This window comes from Mytilus californianus, unplaced genomic scaffold, assembly GCF_021869535.1.
Source record: "Mytilus californianus isolate M0D057914Y unplaced genomic scaffold, xbMytCali1.0.p SCAF_14, whole genome shotgun sequence".
Classification (NCBI taxonomy): domain Eukaryota; kingdom Metazoa; phylum Mollusca; class Bivalvia; order Mytilida; family Mytilidae; genus Mytilus; species Mytilus californianus.
In genome coordinates, this window is record NW_026262626.1 from 4179071 (window position 1) to 4193425 (window position 14355).

At 31.5% G+C, this 14355-nt stretch overlaps 2 long non-coding RNA genes across 2 annotated transcripts; both read right to left on the reverse strand.

Annotated features, from left to right (window-relative positions):
* Positions 1 to 579: 579 nt before the first annotated feature.
* LOC127724048 (uncharacterized) lies at positions 580 to 1413 on the reverse strand. The gene is made up of 3 exons (XR_007992311.1): positions 1270 to 1413; positions 829 to 975; positions 580 to 681 (listed from the first exon to the last, which is right to left on the reverse strand). It is a non-coding gene; the product is annotated as an uncharacterized LOC127724048 (long non-coding RNA).
* Positions 1414 to 1630: 217 nt separating this feature from the next.
* LOC127724049 (uncharacterized) lies at positions 1631 to 12377 on the reverse strand. The gene is made up of 2 exons (XR_007992312.1): positions 12240 to 12377; positions 1631 to 1710 (listed from the first exon to the last, which is right to left on the reverse strand). It is a non-coding gene; the product is annotated as an uncharacterized LOC127724049 (long non-coding RNA).
* Positions 12378 to 14355: the final 1978 nt, after the last annotated feature.

Sequence of the window (14355 nt, forward strand, 5' to 3'; positions counted from 1 at the left end):
AGGGAAGTCAAAAATTATAATTTAGGAAATTTTGTTGTTTTTGTCGAGCCTGCGACTTTTGTCGCAGAAAGCTCGACATAGGGATAGTGATCCGGCGGCGGCGGCGGCGGCGGCGGCGTTAGCTAACTTCTTAAAAGCTTTATATTTCAGAGGGTGGAAGACCTGGATGCTTCATACTTTGTATATGGATGCCTCATGTTACGAAGTTTCCGTCAGTCACATGTCCAATGTCCTTGACCTCATTTTCATGGTTCAGTGACTACTTGAAAAAAAAGTTCAGATTTTTTGTAATGTTAAATTCTCTCTTATTATAAGTAATAGGATAACTATATTTGGTATGTGCTTACCTTGCAAGGTCCTCATGCCCGTCAGACAGTTTTCACTTGACCTCGACCTCATTTCATGGATCAGGGAACAAGGTTAAGTTTTCGTGGTCAAGTCCATATCTCAGATACTATAAGCAATAGGTCTAGTATATTCGGTGTATGGAAGGACTGTAAGGTGTACATGTCCAACTGGCAGGTGTTATCTGACCTTGACCTCATTTTCATGGTTCAGTGGTTATAGTTAAGTTTTTGTGTTTTGGTCTGTTTTTCTTATACTGTATGCAATAGGTCTACTATATTTGGTGTATGGAAGGATTGTAAGGTGTACATGTCTAGCTGGCAGGTGTCATCTGACCTTGACCTCATTTTCATGGTTCAGTGGTTATAGTTGATTTTTTGTGTTTTGGTCTGTTTTTCTTATACTGTATGCAATAGGTCTACTATATTTGGTGTATGGAAGGATTGTAAGGTGTACATGTCTAGCTGGCATGTGTCTTCTGACCTTGACCTCATTTTCATGGTTCAGTGGTTATAGTTGAGTTTTTGTGTTTTGGTCTGTTTTTCTTATACTGTATGCAATAGGTCTACTATATTTGGTGTATGGAAGGATTGTGAGGTGTACATGTCTAGCTGGCAGGTGTCATCTGACCTTGACCTCATTTTCATGGTTCAGTGGTTAAAGTTAAGTTTTTGTGTTTTGGTCTGTTTTTCTTATACTGTATGCAATAGGTCTACTATATTTGGTGTATGGAAGGATTGTACGGTGTACATGTCTAGCTGGCAGGTGTCATCTGACCTTGACCTCATTTTCATGGTTCAGTGGTTATAGTTGATTTTTTGTGTTTTGGTCTGTTTTTCTTATACTGTATGCAATAGGTCTACTATATTTGGTGTATGGAAGGATTGTAAGGCGTACATGTCTAGCTGGCAGGTGTCTTCTGACCTTGACCTCATTTTCATGGTTCAGTGGTTATAGTTGAGTTTTTGTGTTTTGGTCTGTTTTTCTTATACTGTATGCAATAGGTCTACTATATTTGGTGTATGGAAGGATTGTAAGGTGTACATGTCTAGCTGGCAGGTGTCATCTGACCTTGACCTCATTTTCATGGTTCAGTGGTCAAAGTTAAGTTTTTGAGTTTTGGTCTTTTTTTCTAATACTGCATGCAATAGGTCTACTATATTTGCTGTATGGAATGATTGTAAGGTGTACATGTCTAGCTGGCAGGTGTCATCTGACCTTGACCTCATTTTCATGGTTCAGTGGTCAAAGTTAAGTTTTTGAGATTTGATCTTTTTTTCTAATACTATATGCAATAGTTCAACTACATTTGGTGTATGGAAATATTTTATGATCTATATGTCAGTCACGCAGGTTTTATTTGACCTTGACCTCATTTTCAAGGTTCATTGCTCAGTGTTAAGTTTTTGTGTTTTGGTCTGTTTTTCTTAAACTATAAGCAATAGGTCAACCATACTTGTTGTATGGAAGAATTGTTAGCTGAACATGCCTGCCTAGCATGGTTCATCTGACCTTGACCTCATTTTCATGGTTCATTGGTCAATGTTTAGTTTACTTTTAATGTTAAGTTTATGTGACAGTTGTATTAAAGCTTTATATTTAGGACTATCAACATAATATCAATGATTAGTAAAGAAGGCGAGACATTTCAGCGTGTGCACTCTTGTTTTTTTTGTTATCTAAAATTGTCCCCATATATAAAAATAAAGAGATGTGGTATGATTGCCAATGAGACAACTATCAACCAGAGACCAACTGACGTGGATGTAAGCAACTAAAGGGTACCATATGGCCTTTAACAATGAGAAAAAACCTATACTGAATATTTAACTATAAAAGTCCCCAACATGACACAATGTGAAAAAATTCAACAAGAAAACCAATGGCCTGATATACAACAAACAATAAATGAAAAACAAATTTGTCAGACATCAACCAACAACTTGCTTTTCATCCTTTTTTTTGGCTAATGAAGATTGGTAGTTCAAAATTTATGTCAACACATCACTTTAAAACAAGGTAAAAGAAATAATATATTAATTTATCTTTATTTACCAAATAAGTCACAACTATAGGCGTAATAATTGTAATGTATAATTAAATATCAGTGGCGGATCCAGAAATTTTCATAAGGGAGGGCCCACTGGTTGCCCTAAGAAGGGGCCCGCTCCAGTCATGCTTCAGTGATTCCCTATATAATCAATCAAATTTTTCCCACAAAAGGGGGGCCCAGACCCCCCCCCCCCCCCCCTGGATCCGTCTATGAATATTCTTTTGCATTAGATATTGTTTAAATATTTATATAGTTTTGACAGGTATGTTTAAGAATGTATATTTCTTTTTCAGGTAACTGTGGCTGCATAAAATGATTGTGTGATATAGCTGTAAGAGTAAAGAATGTAATTTGAACAATTTTTGTGTATGTTGGAGAAAATGTTTGTAAATTTTTACAAAAAAAAAAAAATATAATAATCATGTAAAGATTCTCCATTTTCAATGAGATTGGAAGTTGTAATATGAATACTGAACTATAGTTTTTGGTTTGTTGTTTTGTAACTATGAGTTTATAGTTCAGATCGTATTCATAATTTTTTTTCCCCTATGACTAAATTTAATTTGTACTTTGTAAATTAAGTGAAACAGACTCATTTTCAATTTTCCTTGAAGACCTACTTAAGATATATTAATAATGGGTCCTGTCTAGTCAAAACACTTCCAGTTGGTTAAGAATGGAAAATCTATTAAAAAAAAAAAAAGGATAAAAAATGTTCACTGGCTTATATTACTGAAATGTATTTTTTGGGTTTCACGAATTGTTTGATTCTTTCCTAAATTTTGTTTATTTTTATCTGAATTTCACTAAGCTTAACAGTGTTTTTAAGAAATTTTTACTTGAAAAATAGTCAAAGAACATCTTGGTGTAAATAGATTGATTGATTTTTGGCATTTAATGCCACTTTCAAAGTTTCAGCACGATTGGATATAACTTATTTAGATCACTCTGCCACCAAGGGCCCTAGGTAGTAATTGAAATGCTAAATATGTTATCGAAAAGTGTTCGACTTTTGTTATTTAAGTATTCTTTAATTATAATTATACTTTTTTTTGTATTTTTGTTAAATAAAGCAAGGATGTGGGGTCCTAACAGGGTGAAGTTAAGGTCAAAGGGAGGTAATTCATTATACCCCCTGTTAAACTCCACATACTTGAAATTCCCTCATTGTAAGCTTTTTATTTACTTGCATATTCATGTTTGTATAATTTTGTTTAATATCTGATGTATACTAGCTAATATTGACTATTATTTTGAGCTCTGTAATTAAAAAAAAATGTAAGCAGAGCTCTAGATAATAGATATGTAGGGTGGGAGAAATAATGGATCACTAAAATGATTTGGTGAAATATTTCATAAAAATTATTAGTTGATAGTGCATCTGATATTTTTTATCTATATAACTTTATTTCTAAAAACAAATGGACAAAAAACAGATTGATAATAAGATAAAGACAGCCACCTTGGCAGCCAGGAGAGCAGCTCCATGGAAGATGGTTAAATAAATCTCCAACCAAGTCTGAGGCTTTACCAAGAAAATAATAAGGCAAGTTTATTTAAGCCAAATAATTTATATACATTCTCTATAAATATTTGATAAAAAAAAATGTGCATTAAAGTAGATAGGGCGTCTTTTCTGATGATCCCCTCTGGGCATGTTTCAAAAAATACTTAATTGGTTTAAAAATATTTTACAAGGTATTCAGTATATTTGGAAAACATCTAAAACTTGAAATTTTAAGATTTAACTATAAAAAAATTAAGTGTCAAGTGTAATTAAAATTTAAAGAAAAAATCCTTTTAATTTCGAGGGCAGATAGAAAAAAATTGTGTTTTGGGGATTTTTCAAGAAAGTAAGGCCTGTGATCCCTATTTTTAGTTGATATTTCGGAAGTATTTATGAAAAGCAATTCTCTCATGGAATTTCAACCATTTCTATAGTTAAATGTTTCCACAACAAGGAAAAAGTAAGTTTCCCCTATATAACCCATATAAAATAACTGTGATTACATTAATTTCAATGTATTTTAACTTAAAAAAAACAAGGTCTGTGACCCCCAATTTTTATATTGAAATTTGAAAGTACATTTGACCAGAAGACTTACAGAAATTTACGAAAAATCTAATGTCGAACATTTATAGACCCCAGCTACCTTAAGACAACAGCATCCTTCTTTGCCTTCCAAATTCATGCAGTTACAAATTTAAAATTTACCCCTTTGATATTTTAAGTTACCAGGTACATGAACATGATTTTCTATTAAAACATCAATATTAAATCCTGAGATTCGTAGGAATAAAACTTCAAGGGGAGACAAGTCCAAATAAACCTCTAGATTTATCATTGGATGGGAGATAACTCTGTAAAATATGTAGATGATTTTGTACAGTTGGAATTCAAATCATTAACCTTTGACTTATTTTTATTTTTCCATCTTTTATATTAATTTTACAAACTGGTGTTGATGTACATTTAGTGTAAATTAGAACAGTACTTAGTAAATTTTAGGTTGACAGAGAAATTGTTTTGTAAAATATATAATTTGTCTATTTTTAATTCTTTTTAGGTTCTTCTGTGACATGTTTTCATGGTGTGGGAATAAGACTTGTTGATCTTATACAGCTAATAGGAAGGTAGGTACCAGTATATTATTCATGTTTTGAAAAAAAAATAAAAGTACAATGTATTATAAAAAATATTTTGGAAATAGTTTGTGCTCTTAGGCTTGAAGGTTGATAAGCATTTGGTGAGAAGTCAAAACTCTTTTTATGAGTACCCTTGATATGAGTAAGTATAAGGATCTGATGTAATTGGCTCAAGATGAGCATTTCATTTCAGACAGGCGACAATGGTAGCCTTTTCTTCCATTCCTCTGTCCATACACAATGCTAAGAAACAAAACTCGCAGACAGAGTTCGAATTTGGGCATTGAATCACTGGCCGTTCTAGAGTTATACCCCTTTATAACTTGGAAAATTTTACTTTCCACACTCGAACAAGTTTTTCTCATTTAAATTTTATGAAACTCATACACAATGCTAAGAACCAAAACAAGCAGACATAGTTCTAATTTGGGTTGTTAGTCATTTACTGTTCTAGTGTTGTGTCCATTTAAAACTTGGAAAATTGCAAAGCTTGAGCGGGGACATTCGTGTCCTCAGACACATTCTTATTTTATTTCTATTCATAGTTGAGTTCCTCACTGAGGCGCATAAGGGATATTGACCCAATTACTTAAAAATTTGTTGGGTTGCAGGATTGCTATCTAATCCATCTGTTCTCAACATCTATTACACATTTATAGACTATTTCTATTTAATATACTTGCAGTATATTAACAATGATCATTTTAAACAATTTTTATTGAATAAGCATTTTATATTTCAGGTTAGCATCACAGCTTGTCTGTAAGGATTGAAGCTGGGAATGGGCATTGGAGCGGACTTTCATGGTAAGAAGCAATAAATAGATTTATGAACTATTCATCTATGAGCATGTAAATGCTTAGATTTATGAACTATTCATCCAAGAACATGTTGATGTGCTTCATTTTCATTATGCAAAGATGTAGATCTTGAATTTTAATGTTTTCTAAAGGTATAATTGTTCATGTAATCTGGAAGGGGGTATCAAGATAAAAATAGGAAGTCAAAAATTATAATCATGTTTTTTTAGCTCACCTGGCCCACAGGGCCAAGTGAGCTTTTCTTATCACTTGGCTTCAGGCGTCTGTTGTCTTTGTCGGTTAACTTTTACAAAAACCTTCTCTGAAACAACAGGGCCAAATCTAACCAAACTTGGACACAAGCATCATTGGGGTATCTAGTTTATAAAATGTGTCGATGACCCCGCCTGTCAACCAAGATGGCTGACATGGCTAAAAATAGAACATTGGGGTAAAATGCAAGTTTGTTCTATTATCTTGAAAACCAATATGGATGGAGAAAATCTGACAAGGCAAATATGTTCAGAATGATGATGTCTACACATTGTCTGTTTCCATCAAAACTGTTAGACTACTTCTTATAGGAGGTATTGCCCTTATATGACAAATTTTACTAATGTTTTGCTTTTTTTCTAATATCTTGAAAACAATAATAGATAGATGGAAACTTGAATAAGCAAAAATGATCAGCAAGATAAGATCTACAAATAGGTTTACATGACTGAAATCCTATGACGAATCCTTCATTGAGTTATTGCCCATTAATAATGATTTTTACCATTTATTTGTGCTTTTGTCTAATATCTGAAAAAACAATAATAGATGTGGAAACTTATATTAGCAAAAGTGATCAGCAAGACAAGATCTATAAATAAATTCACAAAGTTATTATTATTGGAGTTATTGCCCTTTAATGGTGATTTTTTCAATTTTTTTTCGTTTTTGCTGAATATCTTAAAAACTGAAATAGATAGATAAACTTAAATAAGCAAAAATGATCCGCAAGTCAAGATCTACAAATAAGTCATCTTTAGAGCCTCTAGTTTGCTATTTAAAATTGTCTTCATATATGAAAATAAAGAGATGTGGTATGATTGCCAATGAGATATTTATCAACCAGAGACCAAATGATGTAAATGTAAGCAACTAAAGGTCACCGTATGGCCTTCAACAATGAGCAAAACCTATAGTGTACAGAAGTACAGACTAAAAAAGTCCCCAACATGACAAAATGTGAAACAATTCTACAAGAAAACTAATTGCCTGATATATAATAAACAATAAATGAAAAAAAAATTAAACAGACATCAACCAAAAACTTGTTTTTTATCCTTTTATCAGGGCTAATTTAGATTGGTATTTCAAAATTTATGTCAAAACATCACTTGAAAACAAAATAAAAGTTATTTGTGTCATAATTGTAATGTATAGTTAATTATTCTTTTGAATTTAATTTTGTTTAAGTTTTGACAGGTATGTTTAATAATGTATATTTCTTTTTCAGGTAACTGTGGCTGCATATAATGATTGTGTGATGTAACTGTAACATTACAGAATGTAATTCAGACAATTTTTGTGTATGTTTGAGAAAATATTTTTTACAACAAAAAAAAAAAAAAAAACTTGTGTAAAGATTCTCTATTTTCAACAGGACTGGAAGTTGTAGGCTAACTTGTATTTGAAATTTCAAAATTCTCTTTCTTTTTTCCATGAAAACCAATGGAAATTTACAATTTCACTTGAAGACCTACTTTATATATATTAAATGTCTTAGTCAAGTCAAACACTTCCAGCAGGTTAAGAATGGAGAATTTAAAAAAAAAAAAGAAAGAAAGAAAAAAAAATTTTTAATTTAAGTTAGATATATATTTTTTCCAACTTTTTGTTTTTTTAGCTGAGTTTGTAACTAAGCATAACAAATTGTTTTAAGAATATTTTTCACGAAGCATAGTTGAAGAACATCTTGGTAAAGGTGGATTGATTGATTTTTTGTTTTTAAAACCACCTTCAGGAATAAAAGCCCTGTTCATTAATAATTTTCTATGTATTGTGTGCGATTTTGTCCCATGTACATTTACTCCATATCCTTTCATTTTCTATTCAGCAATGAGAGCAATATTGAGTTATTCAAATTATAAAGATTTTTTTCATTATTTTTACTTGCATTGAATTATTGTATTGTGATTGATGAAAAAAAAAACTGTGAAATTATTGTTATTTGAGGGTCCCAAAGATATGATTTAGGGTTTCACAAAGTACCCATAAGACTTACATCAGTTTACATATATTTTTAAGTTATGTACAGGTAAGTCTTAGTAGTGCTTTGTGAAACGAATTTTGCCAGTTAGAAACCAATAAAGTAGGACTTTGATGGCCAAACACTGAAGGGAATAAAAATAAATCCCTTATTAAAAAATATAAGTAATGAGTTTTTGATGCAATATAAACTTAATGACTGCAAATAAAAATGTTTGATTAGTTGGGTTTTTGACCACTTTCTGTATATTTATACAAATTAATGGCTGTCAGTTTTATTTATTGGTGTTGTTTATATATTATAAATGCATTATTCAGCATCTGAGGCTACTCAATTGAAAATAATTAGTTTTTACAGTTTGTTATATTTTTTTATTTTTATGTGATTGTTCTTTTATGTTTTTTCTTGTTCATCATTATTTATATTTTGAGGTGTTTTTTTTATTTTTTGAAGATTGTACTCAACTTCTTAAGATTTATTCACCCATCCAAGATTAATACGGAACCTGGGAAAAAAATTCTTTTATTTTAATGGAAAAATGGCTGTTTAATGTCCAGTGGCAAATTAAATGTATTTTAGGATGAGAACATGATAATGCATTATGAGTAGAAGACCCTGCTTTGTATTACACTGGCATATGCTGAGATAGATTAATGTGCTAGTTCACAAGGTAACAGTCCACAGCAAGACATGTAACCCTACCAAACACATTATTCTGACTAGGAGCCAACCAGTCTTTGCTCTTACTGCTTAATGTTTCATACATAGCAGTGGACCATCAAATACTGATTTTCAATTCTTTGGTTGACCCAGCTGAGGATCAAGTCCCATGACCTTCTGCACTAAATGCGAGCATGAAATGAGCTAGAGCTGTTAAAGAAGATTTGTCTGTCTGTTTGTCTATCAGCATCTCTCATCCACAGCTTTTATACTATTGGAAGATTTTCATTGAAACTTTCAGATTATCTTCTGTATCTAATGGCAGTGTGTTTTATTTTTTTATACTGAAATTTTGGAGTTCCCAACTAAAATGAATGGACCTTCTAAATATTTTGATTAACTCTGAAAGAAGCTTCTAATGCCACAATTGAATCATGTGAAGGATAGGTTGGTTTGAATATCTTTTATTGTGTTTTAATTTGTTTTTGAATTTATTACAGAGGATGACCTTGAGGTCATTCCGATGTATTGCTATCGCCTAAATTTCCATTATGCAAATTAGTTTTGGGATTTCAACCGATCTATAAAAATTATAGATCCACGGTCATTACAAGGGAAAAAAGTGCATTTTTATACCTGCGATTCCGTTCTCCGTTCGTACGATGTTTCATAAAAAAATGGAATCATTTCAGTTGTTGATTTAGTACTGAAAATTTGACTGAATTATCTCCTTATTAAATACGGTTTTATATGTTTAATAGGTGTTTAAGAAAGAGGTCAGGTGCTCATGTTCATTCATAAAATTATCGTTCATTCATGAATTTATCGTAAAATCAAAATCAATACACAGGTCACACAGGTTGCATATACGTAGTGTCAAAAGATTACCTGTATAGTATCTAAAAATAGACAAACTTAACTGACTCCCCTTACTGTAGTGTGTGATAACATTTTGTGGGGGAATTCGATGTTTGCTATACCACTGTTCATTTCAACGCACTTTATGACGATACCACTTTATCAATATGAATGAAATTTTTTGCAGTGTTTTAAGAAATAATTTTACTTTAAAATCGCGTATCATTTGTGAACTATTAAATGTTTTACAAGGACGAATTTTCTGTATAAAGTCAATAATTGTGTGAACTTTTGAAGCCCAAACTTTTTATAGCCTTAAATACGCTAATGAAAGATCCGAAAACTATACCCATACAGACTGACATGTTTTTTTAATTGTAGCAAAACTTTTGGTTGACAAATTTTAATTCGTTATTGCATAAATATTAACTTGAAATATCTGTCATTTTCTCCCTACCCAGTTTACCTCTATTACTCATTATGATGTGGACTTGACATTGTTATTGAATCTTATGCAATTTGATTGGATTAAGTTATTATTAGATTACCTCAAACTGTTCATGCTTTTTCGTACGAGTATATTGATTAAATCAGAGCGTGCATGAATATGTACAGAAAATTAAATGACCTGCAAACTGGACACTGGACCAGTCCATATTACGTTTTATCAATGAATAGATTTTTTTTTTATTTCCTAAATTACAGGGCCCATAAAGGGCATAAAATTAGATACAATTGATTTACATAATTGGTAACAACAACAATAATAGCGGCATATAAATAGATATTTAGTACATAAGCATTGGTCAGAATCAGATGAACGAAACTTAAGGTATGAAAGGTAACAATTGCCACTTTTTATCTTTTCACATAATTTTCCACATACACATTAGATAAATTATTTTTGATAGCCTATTGCGGAGAAAAAAGAGAAAGTTTACTGTATTAACGTTCTATTCCATTAAATACGCCATTTTTCGAAGATAAATGCAGAAAAACATTTATGAACGGCTACGCCAGGTAAAATTGTTGTTTATCCTAAAAAAAAAATACAATTTTCAGTTTCATTAGAATATTATAATAATAATAAATCCCAAATTTATGTAGTCATTAGATAAAGTCCTTATATGTCCGATCTGCCTATTTTTGGACATCAAAAGACAATACGATCGTTTAAAGGTCAATTTCGTCTACCTCACACAATCTTGTTAGGCACTATAATGAAATGGACCTGAAATTTATTTCACATGTGTCCTGAAAATTGATAAATATCAAAGCAACATAGAGCTGTTTGTTCTAGTTCGTATAATGACAATTTAATGTCATGTTTGTTTGTGATGACCCCCCTTTTCGGGATTGCATCAGAATTATAGTTATCTCGTATCGCATGAGGATGACACATGTCAACTGAGCAATTATGTTTGGGACTTAGTTTTAAGAAATGATGTCAAAGTAACATTATGAAAATATTTTTAGTAAGCTGAAATATATATTTATTTTTTACATGTTTATGTCATGTAAGATATTTTATTTCTGTCCCGTTTTTCAACATTTGCGTCTGGAAAGTTGAAATGTTTTAACTGAATGGTTAATTTAAATTAATTATGAAAATGGTTAAAATTAAATCAATAAAGGAAATTATTGCCCAGTTACAAACACTACCAGGGGATAATCCATTATGATTTTTGTCGAGCCTGCGACTTTTGTCGCAGAAAGCTCGACATAGGGATAGCGATCCGGCTACGGCGGCGGCGGCGGCGGCGTTAGCTAACTTCTTAAAAGCTTTATATTTTAGAAGGTGGAAGGTCTGGATGCTTCATACTTTGTATATGGATGCCTCATGTTACGAAGTTTCCGTCAGTCACATGTCCAATGTCCTTGACCTCATTTTCATGGTTCAGTGACTACTTGAAAAAAAAAGTTAAGATTTTTTGTAATGTTAGATTCTCTCTTATTATAAGTAATAAGATAACTATATTTGGTATGTGCGTACCTTGCAAGGTCCCCATGCCCGTCAGACAGTTTTCACTTGACCTCGACCTCATTTCATGGATCAGTGAACAAGGTTAAGTTTTCGTGGTCAAGTCCATATCTCAGATACTATAAGCAATAGGTCTAGTATATTCGGTGTATGGAAGGACTGTAAGGTGTACATGTCCAACTGGCAGGTGTCATCTGACCTTGATCTCATTTTCATGGTTCAGTGGTTATAGTTAAGTTTTGGTGTTTTGGTCTGTTTTTCTTATACTGTATGCCATAGGTCTACTATATTTGGTGTATGGAATGATTGTAAGGTGTACATGTCTAGCGGGCAGGTGTCATTTGACCTTGACCTCATTTTCATGGTTCAGTGGTCAAAGTTAAGTTTTTGAGTTTTGGTCTTTTTTTCTAATACTATGTGCAATAGTTCAACTATATTTGGTATGTACGTACCTTGCAAGGTCCTCATGCCTGTCACCCAGTTTTCACTTGACCTCGACCTCATTTCATGGATCAATGAACAAGGTTAAGTTTTGGTGGTCAAGTCCATATCTCAGATACTATATGCAATAGTTCAACTATATTTGGTGTATGGAAATATTTTATGATCTATTTGGCAGTCACACAGGTTTTATTTAACCTTGACCTCATTTTCAAGGTTCATTGCTCAGTGTTAAGTTTTTGTGTTTTGGTCTGTTTTTCTTAAACTATAAGCAATAGGTCAACTATATTTGTTGTATGGAAGAATTGTTAGCTGTACATGCCTGCCTAGCATGGTTCATCTGACCTTGACCTCATTTTCATGGTTCATTGGTCAATGTTAAGGTTACTTGGTTAATGTTAAGTTTATGTGACAGTTGTAATAAAGCTTTATATTTAGGACTATCAACATAATATCAATGATTAGTAAAGAAGGCGAGACATTTCAGCGTGTGCACTCTTGTTTTTTCAGTTATATGTTTCAGCACATGTATAATTAACCCCAACTTTAGCCTGGTAAACTTGTTGTCTCCTTGTAAAATATAAAACATATTTAAAATGATTTCCTGCTAAAGTCTTATATTGATATAAAGTTAAAACCGTCTTGCTTCTCACTAGTCAACACTCCTGTCCTGTCAGGTTTAATTCTTATATATATGGATGAAAAATAAAAGTCCACAAAACATTAACATGGCAGCAATTGCTTTTACAGCCTTTAAGACTTTGATTTTTTTTTACAGAAGAGTGTCCACCATGCACTTGCATTACACTATAATAATAGTAGAATAGTATGATATACAAATAGATGAAAATTATATATACATGCAACCGTAATATTAATATAATATATAACAACAAACCAGTGTATACTCTGGAACTATTATTATATTAGTATAATAGTCTAAGGTATACTGATTTGTATCACTACAATATAATAGTTATTACGGTGAGGTTGAATTTCCTGTCATTTATTCATCATCCAAGCACGAACTTGTATAAGAAAAAAAATCTCTGTAAATTAACCTCAGTTTCAGGTATAGAGATGTGATCTGTTTCTGTGACATGTGCTTTTGACCATCCACAAGAACCTGCGGTCATCCGATGTTCAGTACTTCAGTACTTTGATTTTTAATAGTTAGATCTCATTATGACAAAATTTTCATAACATTAACAATCAAGATGCTAATATATTACCAATATATTTTAATTAAACTTTATAAGGCTTTGCAACAACAAGATTTGTGTTTTATCTGGTTTTATATTATTTTAGTGGTTTTATATGATTTTATTTGGTTTTTTTTGTCAAATCTTGTTATACCAAGCCTTACTATAACTTATGGTGAAAATTTACAGATTTTATACATGCATTACAAAATATTTATTTACGTAATGAGATCTGACATATTTATGATTTTAACTCTTTCTTAAAGGATGAAAAAGAAAATGAATGAATTTAACTATTGATGCAGTTCTTGTAGAGTGACCAAATTGCAAGATTTATGGATGCAAGTTCAGAATCTGCTCTAACTAAATCTATGTTCATATCAGCTGAACAGTCATATATCCTTCTGGTTAATAAGATGAAATAAATGGAAATATCCATTTTTCAATTGGAGAACCTTTAGAAGTGAAAAAAATGGTACACAATGTCGACAGATACTGAAGATTATTTGAAAGTTTATTAAAATTCCATTTAATCCTTTAATTGTTGGTTAAATATGTAGATAGAAGAGCAAACAGATGTTACCCTTGCTAACTATAGCACATTTCATAATGGACAAATTAGACTATGAAATAATTACCTGTTACTCGTTATCCCCTTCCTTTGAAAAAAGTACTGGTTCCATATCTGAAAATAAAAAAAAATATATACTACTTCGAAATAAAAAATTAACTTTGCCTAGAAATTGGGTGGAAGTATAAAGAAGCTATATAATATAAGAGCTCTGGTTAAAAATGTGGATGAAATGCAGTTAACTATTTCCTTGGTGATCTGATAATTTTTGCACAGATCAAGATATTTAGTGTTTTTTAATTACCTAATAAATAAGTTGAGTACACCTCAAAGAAGAACTTGATTTGTTTATTTTTAAACCTTTTTTTATTGTAGTATTTACCATAGTTTTAGTTTGTAAATGACTTGTTATATTTTTAAATGCCTTTTTGTAAAGTATGAAACAAACTGAGGATTCATATATTTTATGGAATTCTATAAATTTATTATAATTTTGGTATTGGGTAAAGGAAAGCCTCAAGTTTAATATTGAGCAAAAAAA